Source organism: Triturus cristatus, chromosome 1_1 (genome assembly GCF_964204655.1).
Source record: "Triturus cristatus chromosome 1_1, aTriCri1.1, whole genome shotgun sequence".
NCBI lineage: Eukaryota > Metazoa > Chordata > Amphibia > Caudata > Salamandridae > Triturus > Triturus cristatus.
The window spans coordinates 434,968,077-434,980,647 of record NC_140579.1 but is presented as its reverse complement, the minus strand read 5'-3'; the positions used below and the strand labels follow the sequence as shown (position 1 = coordinate 434,980,647).

At 43.9% G+C, this 12,571-nt stretch overlaps 1 protein-coding gene across 4 annotated transcripts in view; it reads right to left on the bottom strand.

The window, feature by feature from the left end:
* Window positions 1-12,571, bottom strand: part of TANC2 (tetratricopeptide repeat, ankyrin repeat and coiled-coil containing 2) — a 2,520,149-nt gene that overhangs the window by 306,111 nt on the left and 2,201,467 nt on the right. The gene's annotated exons all lie outside the window — the stretch shown is intronic.

Genomic DNA, 12,571 nt, shown 5'->3' with positions numbered 1-12,571 from the left:
TGCATGCTCTCTCTCTCTATCTCACACACACACACAGGCATGCACACATGCACATTCTCTCACTCACACACACACACACAAGCACAAACACATGCACTCTCTCTCTTTCTCTCACACACACTCGCTTACGGACACATGCGCGCTCTCGCACACGCATGCACGCACACATGCACGCTCACTCTCCCTCTCTCACATACACACACCCACGCACATGCTCTTTCTCTCTCTCCCTCTCGCGCACACACACAGGCACTCACGCACACATGCACTCTCTCTCTTTCTTTGGTGTGTAGTGCCGAAGCACCATTGATTCCTGCTACGCAAGTCATTCATTGGTGCTTTTATAATGATACAAGGACCCCTTGCTCCCTGCCAGGCTTCCAGCACTGGTGGCGTGGTGGTGGCAGTGTGCAGTGCCGAAGCACTTTTGACTTCTGCTATGCACGGTAAGGCATTCATTGGTGCTCACTGCTTTCAATACGGTCATGGCTTGACAGCAGGCAGGCCTCTGCTCCCTGTCAAGTTTTCAGCAGTGGTGGTGCATCATTCATTCCAGCTGCTCTTGGTTGGTGCCTGTTAATGATTCTCCTGCAGCTGCAGAGTCAGCAGTGGGTGCGGTTGTGAAAGGCTAGGGTGGTGTGTGTGTGCTTTCCCTCACACCTTTTCCTGCTCTACTCCACGCTCCCCACTTGTCCCTCGTGTGTATATTACAGAGGCCCGAAAAAAACAGCATTTGAAATACCTAAAAACACGAAAAGATTGCATGAGAACCGGTGCCGCAGGGCGCCTTTCCTCTCATTGATTGGATATACCCGCTCTCCCTACAACTCTCTCTCTCTTTCACGCACACAAGCTCTCTCTCTCCCTCACGCATGCACGCACACATGCACGTTGTCTCTCTCCCTCTCCCCCTCTCTCTCACACACACACAGGCATGCATACATGCATGCTCTCCAGGGCACAAGTCCTAAAAAAAGAAGTGGGGGGACGCTGTCACCGGAAGTGACGTCACAACAGGAATCTCATGAAAAAAAGTGGGGGGACGCTGTCACCGGAAGTGACGTCACAACAGGAATCTCATGAGTATTCATATGCCTTTAGATGACGGGGCATTTCACAGCACTGCTACCCCTGGTCTGTTCCTCGATGTCCTTTGCAACCCCCCCTCCCCCCCACTCCCCCGAGGGGGTGCCCCAGTTGCACAACGAAGTGCTCAAAAGTGCACAAGATACAGAAGGACACACATTCCAAGCGTTAACCGCCAACGCCTGCTCGCTCCGCCTCCCAATCACTCCAGCCTGCACACACCACCGGTGCCTCTTAAAGTCTCCAATTACAAATATTAGCATATCTTTGGTAATTTACGGGAAACTTCCCTCCCACCCGGGCTCTCTGCTCACACAATGCTGTCCAGCTTTTGGGCAGGGGGGACGGCGTCCACCCGGAAAAACCTGGTAAAATAAGTGGGGGGACGCCGTCCACCCGCGTGGTACCCCGACTCGAGCCCTGATGCTCTCTCTCTCTTTCTCACACACACACAGGCACACATGCACGCTCTCTCGCACACACACACACGCATACTCCATCCTCTGTAATCTTTCCCGCACCAGTACTCTCTGTGTTGCTTCTGAGCCCTGCTTTCGTTATTTCCCTCCACCTGCCTTAAAAAAAAAAAAAGCTTTGGCGCTGCTTTCATTTTCTTTATTTACCAGTACAACTTGGATCAGTAAATAAAAAAAAAAGAAAACTTCACACGCACTCTGTAGGTGCGTACATGTGTTGTGCTTTTACCTACAAAATGACACAGCTGCTGCGACTGCATAATAGCATCTTTTTTTTTTTTCAATGGGGGTTCCTCTTTATCCATGCTGCACAACAAAGCTAAACAAGCATTGGCATAGCCAATAGGTCTCGCCTTTGGGTCATTAAGTGTTTAGTTATCCACCACAATATCCTTGGTGCAACAACATCAACTGTTGCATGGCTAAACACTTAAAAGGTACAAGGTTTAGCCATGCAAGAGCTGATGTTGTTGCACCAAGGATATTGTGCTGCAAAACTAAATACTTATAAGGTCCCAAAAGCGAGACTTATTGGCTATGCCAATGCTTGTTTAAAAAGAGCAACACCTAAAGACAGTGTGGGCTCCACATATTCTTGCTTCCCCATCCCAGCAGCAGTTCATCAAACATCCAACTAATGTATCCCAAATGGAAATGCGCGGCCTGTGAGATGAAGCTCGCTGACCTTCGTCGGTGCTCCTCCGCCTGTAGTTTCAACTATCCGAGACCGAGAGGAAAACCTGCTCTCATATCGGTTTTCTTTCGCACAGAAGTAACAACCTGCTCCTTCCCTCTGCTGTTCACAGACAAGCCAGACCCTTTTGTATCAACTGTAATCCTGCCCTCTGCGGTCTGGGTAACTCCAAACGAAGAGAAACAAATCCATTAGAAAACCCCGAGAAAAAGAGGCCTGTACACATTGTTCATTCTTTAAGGAATTGTGACCTTCATATAAGGGCTAATCCTTTCACTCACAAAAGGGGACTCCGAAGCCTTTATTGTCAGAAACAAGACAGCGCCGAGAGCGCATTCCATAACCCTCCCCAGGCGCGCAACACCCAGTGGGCTCACCGGGCTTCAGCCCCCCCCCCCCCCCCCCCCCCCCCGGCATGTGTGTCAGCCCGGGCTGAGACAGCCTCGCGGGCTGGCGTCCGTCTAATTGCAGCCGCACCCGAGTACTTCACAGGTCTTTAAAAGACCATTTACTCGTTAATGAGGCTTTTGTTGTGGTTTCACCCCTTCTTACAGCCACTCTGCCTGTGGATGGAAGACTTAGCCCCCCCGAAATCTTTTTCAGCCCCCCCCCGAAATTTGGCTCTAGTTGCCCGCCTGACCCTCCCACGTCGAGTTCACCATCCAACTCTGTGGTATCGGCCACACCTCAGTTTCAGTCTGAGCCACAAAGCGGCCTGTACCAAGAACCCAAACATCCTGACTGGTTCATGTTGCTTGCTATTTTCTCCATGGCTAAAGCGCCAAATTCGAACAAAGCAAGGTAATATGTGTGGCGCTTCCTTATTTTTCTGTATAATACTACTGCTTACCCTGTAGCGTCCAACATGTGAGGTTAATGCCTATTCATGAAATAGCAATACTTCACGCTATTGTCCGCTGTCAGTCCGAATGTACAAACTGATGGGTCGACCAGCATTGCATCTTTACTATGGCTAAGCATCTTTCCAATACATTTGTATACACATGCATGCTCCACTACATGTTCAAAATGAAGTTATCTTTCTTACCACATCGACAGGACCAATCAGAAATATTAAAGAACAGCCTCTGGGTTTATGTACCACTGATACGTGAATTTATAGGCTGGTTCTCTTTGGGTGATGTTTTTTTTTTAAATATTCAGGGAATATCTGGCCATGGAGTTTCCCATTTGTCATCAGATATGTCTATTTTTACATCTTCTTTCCATCTTTCCTGGTAAAACCTTTGTCTTATTTCGCTGTCTTGTAAGGCTTTGCATGTGTTTGAAATCTAGTTTCTCAAAGAGTGTATGCCCTCCTGTGGCTGTGATAAGGGTACCTGGTTATAGAGCACAGTCTCCAATTTGACAATATTGCAGCTTCTCATTTTCTGTAATCTGAAGCTGCAATTTACAGTCCTGGAATGAATGACCTAACGCCTGTCGGGATTCTACATTCGCCTTTCTCCCACTTGCGAAAGTCCCTTTTACCCATTGCCAAGGAGAACTCCGGTATGTTGTGTGGAGGCATAGCGTGAGGGGAAGTTGTCAAACCACCCGTCACTGCAACCTGGTTACAAACTTGTAGCGTTGATTTGATGAGAAAACTACATAGGTGTTTTGTTAGGCTTGATTTCTTTAGCAAAGGGATCTATCTGCTACCGCCCTATCCACGAACATCCATTTTTTCTCAGATTTTCTAGCTGCCCACTCTAATATTATGCGTAAATAGGCTGCCCTCTGTTTCATAAGAACAAGGCATGATACACCTCCCTGCCAAAGAAGACAGTAAAAGTTTCTTCTAGATTGGGGCTTTCCTTCTGGCCACACACATGATTGAATGTGACGCTGAAGCATCTGGATGCCTGCTAACAGTATGGTTACTGGTAGGGATGAAATAAGTACACCTCTGGTGGTCAATTTTTAAACACATTTATATGCCTTAGCCAGGAGATTTTAGTAAATTTTAGTTCTCTCGTAGAGATATTTCCATGATAGTCATAAGTGATGAATGAATAGTCCCGCCCATGTGCGTGGATCCCGGAGCACTTTATCCAAATATGTTCTTAAGTGATAAAGTTTGCATTTCTTCGGGAAGGCCTTGAAAAAGTCACTTAAGAATGTCATAATGCAGCCTAGGAAAAGGCCACAGATGTCAGAGTTCTTTCTTCAACTTGTAATGGCAAAAGAAGGGACTGTGAGAATATATGCTCTCAGAAAATATCTTTTTTGTAATAGCACAGAAAAAGAACCTTCACAAAGCCTTTTGCTACGAATAGAAAGATGTGAAGTGCCTGACCCCGTAGCACATATGTTGCCATTATAAGTATAGAAAATGAAACCTGTGCCTTTAAGAGCAGAGAGACCACCAATATCCCATCATTGCTCAGTCAGAGACAGTTACCTTAGTTCTTTTTGAAGGCTATAGATAACCGATAGTAAACTTAGCATGAGATAATGTGTCCACTCCACCGGAAAGGAGGGAGGGCTGCTTATGACTATCATGGAAATACCCCTACAAGAGAAGTAGAATTACAGGTAAGAAACTATACCTTCTCTCGTAGGGGATTTCCATGTAAGCGATGAATAGAATAGCAAGCTCATCCTCCCTAAGGCGGTGGAGTAGACAGAAGGGTACCAAATGTGAAATCCCGTTAAGAAAAAAGATTCCAGAGGGATGCTTGACCTACTTGTGCATCCGCTCTGTCATCTGTGTTAAGGCAGTAATGCTTAGTGAATGTATGGATAGACCTCTATGTCGCTGCCTCACAGATATCTGCTAAAGGGATATTCTTCATAAGGGCAACAGTAGCCGCCTTACCCCTGGTAGAGTGAGCTTTAGGCCTACCAGAAAGGGATTTATTGGCTAGGTGATAGCAGCAGAGAATGCAAGAGACAATCCACCTAGAGATTGATTGTTTAGAAGTCGCTAACCCTGTGCGAACTGTACCATAATTGATGACCAATTGTTGAGAACTATGAATGGCTTTATTCTTGTCCAAATAGAATTTTAATACCCTCTTTACGTCCAGCGAATGGAGTGACCTCGCCGCTGTAGAAGAAGGGTTTGAAAAAACATGGGCAAAGCAATGGTTTCATTCATGTGGAAATCTGAGACCACTTTAGGGAGAAACTTGGGATGTGCACGTAACACTACCTTAGAGGAATAGAACACCGTGTAAGGTTCATGAGTGCAAAGAGCCTGAATCTCACTAACTCTCCTTGCTGATGTAATGGCCACTAGGAAAACGGTTTTCCATGTGAGATGCTGTAAAGAAGCTATGTGGATGGGCTCAAAGGGAGGAAGAATGAGACGAGACAGTACTATGTTCAGCTCCCATGGAGGGGAAGGGTGTCTAAAGGGAGGAAAAACCTTCTTTAACCCTTCTAGGAAGTCCTTAATGACTGGAATTGTAAAGAAAGATTTGAGAAGGACTTATCCTATATGCTGTAAGAGCAGAAAGATGGACTTATTGAAGAGTATTGAAGGCCCGATTTGGCGAGAGGCAATAAATAGGGAAGAATAGCTTCTTCCTGGCAGGAAGTGGGATCAAACTGGTTAGAAGAGCACCAAATACAGAATCGCTTCCAATTCTAGGCATAAGCTGTTCGTGTAGATGATCGCTTGGCTTCCTTTAGGATGTCCATACAATCCTGAAGCAGGTTTAAATGACCATACTGAATTATCTCAGGAGCCATGCTGCCAAACTCAAGGATGACAGGCTGGGATGTAGTAGTTGGCCTTTGAACTTTGTGAGGAGGTCCGGTCTGCAAGGTAGGGTGAGATGTGGATGGATAAACCGGTGAAGAAGGTCTAGGAACCACAGTTGTCTCTGTCATTCTGAGGCAATGACTATCATCTGGGCTGTTGTGGACGCCAGTTTCTGCAGAACTGTCGGTATTAATGGTATTGGAGGAAAAGCGTAAAGAAATTTGTTCGACCAGTTGATCCATAGGGCATTCCCCAGTGATTGTGGATGATAAACTCTGGAGGCGAAGTTGTAGCATTTTTTGTTTTCTTTTGTGGCAAACAGATCTACAGACGGTGTGCCCCACAGACTAAAAATACTTTCCGCGACTTCTTCGTTCAGAACCCACTCGTGGTTGTTGTTGAGAACCCTGCTGAGTGCGTCTGCCTGGATGTTCTGGTTCCCTGCAAGGTGAGCCGCCACCAGTGTCAGATTCCTGGCAAGGAGCGAATGCCAAATAGATTGGGCTTCTTGTGACAGAGGTCTGAACCTTGTTCCACCCTGCTTGTTCAGGTAGTACATGGTGGTTATATTGTTGGTCGTGAACGATAGGTGAAAAGCCTTGAGAGCCAGGTGTACTGCTCGAGTTCTAGAAGGTTGATGTGATACTTTGGTTCTCTGGGGGACCAAAGACCCTGTACTTGTAAGTGGTCCATATGTGCTCCCCAGCCGAGCAGTGAAGCATCTGTGACTACTGTCTGTGTCGGCGGAAGTGGGTGGAAGGGCATGCCGCACAAGAGATTCTTCTGGGAGCACCACCACTGAAGAGATTCCACCGCATGAGTTGAAAGTGTAATCTTGTCCTCCCAGTTCCCCGAGAATTGGTTCCACTGGTCCTCTAAACATTCCTGGAGAGGATGCATATGGAGGCAAGCGTTGGGAGTCAGGAATATGCAGGAGGCCATCGAGCCATAGGTAGAGGAGACTATGCCTACTGATGGACGGGTTATCCGCTGAAGCTTGTGACATTTTTGGAGAATGGATAACCGTCGTTCCTCCAAAGGAAACACCTTTTCCTGTAGTGTGTCGATGGTAGCTCCTAATTAATGTAGAGTTTGAACATGCGTTGCCGTGGACTTTTGAATATTGACATGTAGATCCAAGCGATAAAGCAGATCTCACATCCTTAGGAAATGTTTTTGGGCTTCCGAGACTGTGGCTGCTTTGATGAGCCAGTCGTCCAGGTGTTGTGTGTAGATTTAGATTCCGTATATAGGTTTCCCGATTTATGCCCTTATATAGGTACAATTCATATTGCCCTTATTTAGGCATAGAAAATCCAGCCCTTATTTAGGCATTGTCCATGCTAACCAAATACAGGCATGGTCTCTTACATCCGTCCATCCACGTCACAACGAGTTCTTGGAAAACCAGGCTCTTAAGCCTTTAGGAATTTCCCTTGCTTGGATATTGATTTCTACAAGAACTCATTTAGTATGCATCTATTCCTTAGGGGTTCATTCATGACGTTCCGATGCCCGACTTTTACGTCAATACAGGCATTCCTAAACACCTTCAAGGTATAAATATACCTGCACTTGCCCTGGCAAACCACGGTTCCGGTATGGTCCAGCTTGACTGCCTACTTGCGGCTCACCACGGCTAGTTCGGAAGGAGATCGAGTCCCAGCCTGATGCACTGACCAGACGCCGTCATCCTCCTCGCAGAGAATCCAGCTCCAGTGTTTCTGACTCCCGTTGCAGGGTGTTAGATATCGAGTCCCGGAAAAGAGATTCCAACCTCGCACATTCTAAGGTATGGAGCAGGCTAGAACTTAAAACTTTTGGCAACTCTTGGCAAAACTATAGCTAGCTATACTTTAGAAAAGAGCACCTACTTCTTAACTCATACTACACTTAGGTTAGGTACACTGGGGTAGAACTATTTAGAAGCATCAGATGAGTATTCACATTTTTAGCCTGTGTTATTTATGTATGTATTTTATGAATATATGTCATAGCTACAAACCATGCTATTTCAGTTTTATTTGATCTTACTGCTAACTCTGTACATATTGTACTTCGCAGCCTGTCTTACGATTGTAGCAGTTCATATCTCTTGCATGAGAAATAAGACTGTTCAATAAACCCTTTTTTATTGAAACGCCCATCTCTCTATTTCTGTGCAACTCTGTAGAAACGAAGCATGCACGATTGACTGAGTGAAACTGTTATCTATTGTTTCCACGGTTCCGAGATTGTTCCGACTCTAAGGGAAACAAAGTTGTCATGTTTATGCGGTTGTCAGAAACGAATCCCTTCTTGTTTATTCGAGAAGTTTCTAGTGACCTCTGAGTTAGCGGGCACACACAAGTAATTAAGTTTAATGTACTCGATAGAGTCCTATGTTAAAACTATAGTGTATATTATTCCAATGCGCAGAACCTATCAGGGATATAGGAACTACAATACATGGCGCCCAACGTTTGGTAAGGCACTCTAACACTAGATACTGGAGTAACTCAGTTGTGCTTTTCTCAGAGACCACTACTCATAATACTCCATAAGACGTCCGGAGTCTGTAGGGATAATATCCGCCATAGCGGAGTAGGACAAAAATCCTGTGTATTAGCTGTTTGGTTTGTTCAACGTTGAAGGATACAGTGTTCCAAAATATTGTGCACCTTATCTTTGTTCCCTTGAAACTTGCTCTGAAACTTTCATTAAACTATGACTGAAAACAGCACAAACACCGATACTGGTGGAGCTGCGGCTGACCAAATTACAGCAGCTTTTAATCGTACAGGTTTTCAAGAAATCGACGAGGATGCTATAATCATCCATCCAAATTTAAGGAAAGCCATCACTCTAAAACTTATAAAACATGGCCTAACACCAAGAGGTGGTAGAGCAGTTTTTGTGATAGAGGCACATGAATCTCACCAGACAGAGGTATTCTATTCATGGACAAAATTCCCAGAATCAAATCTAGTAACACACTTGTTTCACTTCTACAAAGCAGATGATCCACCTGAGGAATATATTCCTTTCGAGGATATTGAAATTCCACTCACATACCAGGAGCATGAGCTCTCGTTTAAAGGCGCCCTAAAACATTACAATCACATTACCAGGTTCGGTCCACTAGGTAGACCAGGAGCAACATGGCCGATTTTAGCCGGCTACACACATCATCCTGACATTGAAGAAATGACAGATGTAGAATTACTAGCTCAACTCAAGGAGCTAATCAACATTTATAGACAATTGGTTCAATATGTCATGCAGACTTTCACAGTCCAACCACCATTAACCATTCAAAATCCAGCCCCTCATCAGGGGAATACACTCAAAATCAATCCACAGACTTTACACGCAGTCATGGGTAAAATGCCCACAAAACGTGAACAAATTCCATTCTGGATAGCTCAAAAAATTACTCAAATCGAAGCAGTATTTCCTAATACTAGCCCTTATGAGAAACACAGAATTCTAAATATCTGTTCACCGATGGGGATCACACCACATCTGGAAGACTGCACCACATTCGGCACAGTCTTTGCTGCAATCTACACAAAAACACATGGTGTTTCGTCCATGGTGGTAATACCTGATATCCTGGAACAAATTCAAAACGAATACGGGGCAGAGCCTGCTCTGAATTTAGGTATGAAGTTACTTAAAAATTTCGACCAGGTCTCAACAATAATATTATCTAATATTAAACGAGAAGCAGCATCAGTGGCAATCCGCCAGAAATTAAGGGAATTTGATGTAACAGAACAACCACAAGAACTAGCCAGAATAATTGAAAAATCCTATGAAGAATTAGGCAGAGACAGTTTAGGAGGGAGGTCTCCTCAAAAGGAGCCCCCTGAAAGGAGATATAACCTCAGGAATAGGGATAATTTGAGAAAACCTGACAGGTATCAAGATACTGCTACACGTTCCTCTCGTACCTTTCAGATATCATCACAGACATCTGAAAGAAGAGGACGGTCAGAGACCAAAGAAGAACACGTGAAGTCCAAAGACGATCAACACGTTCAGAAAAACAAACAAAAACCTACATTTTCCAAGAAGAAGGTAGCAGGTCTGAAGATCAGACATGCCGAGGAATCTGAGAAAGCAACTCAAGAACGGAGAATGAGCTCAGACAATGTTGGACAGTCCAGCAGAAGTTACAGTAGCTCGCCAGAACCTGAAGGGGCTTCTGGAGACAGTGGACATGAATGAGGACATTCAAGTTGAAACTGCAGACACCAGGGTTAGTTCTCTGCATAGGTTATATGAAATAACACTCCGGATGGAGGGAGACATACCAAGAAAAGTGAAAGCACTCTTTTGGGAGCATCTTTCAAAGGGTTATGATATACTTCTAGCAGAACAGGACTGGCCACCAGAATTTGTCAGAGAGTGCCCACATGGCGAAGACATAATTATGCCAGCCTTCTCCAACAATGTTCCAATACATTTAAAATATACTTATGCCAGGAAATGGGCAGTGGCCCAGGTCCCAGCATTATACAAGAATCAGGTAGGATGGGATGAGGACTCACCTCACCATAAAATCCAGTTAAAAAAATCAACCACCTGCACAAAGGCAGTACCCACTTAAGTAAGAAGCTAAAAAACAAGTCAGGGAGATCTTAGATCAACTTGAATACCAGGGGGTGATGGAAACATGCACCTCATCAATGAACAATCCTTTGTTTCCTGTTTCCAAACCAGACAATACATATCGTCTAGTTTTGGATTACAGACACCTAAACTCATGTTGTAAAACATTTGCAGTGTAAAATGCACACAGTACAGCATTAATGAATAACATTGTGCGTAAAAAGTACAAAACCAAATTAGACATTTCAAATGGCTTCTTTTGTCAAAATATTGCACCTGAAAGTAGATATTTGACCGCTTTCTCAATAATGGGGACACAGAGTCAATTTTGTCGACTTCCACAGGGGTTCAAGAACAGCCCGGGGTTATTCTCAGCAAGACTAACAGAGTTACTACAAATTTATGATGACGAGGCATTGTCATATGTCGATTATATATATCTGAGAAAGTGGTAGCACAATCAAACTTGAGTCTGTCCCCCTGGGCACACTGGTAGATCTCCTGTTGGAGACTTAATTTGAAAAAAATGGGTTCAGTTGTTCATGTTTTTAGCAATTTTAATTGCATTTCTCAATATATATATATTCATTGATGCTTTTAATTCATTCTTTTCTTCAAAACATGTAGGACATCTTGTAACTCAGATGTTTGCTTGTGGTCCAATGCATTTCGGGTTCCCTTGAACCCTTCATCAGGGACAAACCTGGGAAAGCAATCATAGTGAGGAGTCTAGTAAATGTACTGGGTGGTTATCAAAATACTGGCTGTCATTTTATCGTTATGAGGAAAACGCTTTTCTCTTTGTTCTGTGTGGGGGAGGAATTGGACCTACTCGGTGTGTCAGGTGTTGTGATCATTACGTATGGCGGAAACAAACATGGTTTGCCATATATATTAGTTTTAACAATAATGGCGAGTTTGGAATTTGTATGCGCAATCTATATCGAGTTACGTGACCACTTCTAGGATATTGGAAATACTGTTCACATGTTTGTTTGGGTAATGGTAAGACGAATACACAGTGTTCTAAAATTGCGTGGAGACTTCTTGGGATAGCTGCTGTTTGTTAGCGTGTTTGTTCGGGTAACCGAAAAGCTAACAGTTCGTGGAGCGTAGATGTGTCTCTCTTCTTACGGCTATGTGGTTGAATAGCGTGTATTTAAGACTAGTCATAAATGACGGACTAGTTTGTTACTGCGTGTGTCAAAACAAAACAAAAGAAGGATCTTAGCGGCCACACTTGGGAAGATGAAATATGTTAGCGGCCATGTTGAATTGGTATAAAAGGAAGCGTTGTGAAAATCGTGTGTGTAATACTGTTCGTGCCGTGAATACCGTTGTTATTGTTAGACGTCGATGTAAGCATTGTATGTGGTGGCGATTAGCTTGGTGTAATTTGTTAATTGGTTCTATGGATAATGTAGCAGCGTGGTGGATGAACATGTAAACAATAGGGATGAAAATTTACACATTTGAGGAATACAAAATAAAAAACACTGAATGGACAACATATGAACACATAATTAGTCTTCTAGAATATCATGACAATGCTGAATGGTTTGGACTTCCACTGTTGGGAGATAAGGGGTCATGTTGAGTTCAATATTCAAGTGCTTTCTATGTCTTTATATAGATGAACAACATATAAACATATATTTTGTCTTCGTGAATGCCACGAATATAATGAATAGTTTGGACTTTCACTGTTGGGAAATGAGGGGTCATGCTTGCATAAATCTGCAACACCTAGAAATGTATTTATGCATAACCAATGGGAACATTGTCCTACACCTCCAAAGGGTAGTTCGAAAACTTTTGAAATGAAATTTCCATATTCTTCAGGCTACAATTTGTCTAATCCAGAAGCGTTTTACTTTAAAAATGTGAACAAGACAGGAACGAAAAATATGTTAACCAATACGAAACAGATTTACTCTGCAGCCTTTGTTGCCCAACTGTCTAGACAGGGTTTCAACTTTTGGAAAGACAACATTGAGACAAAATCTG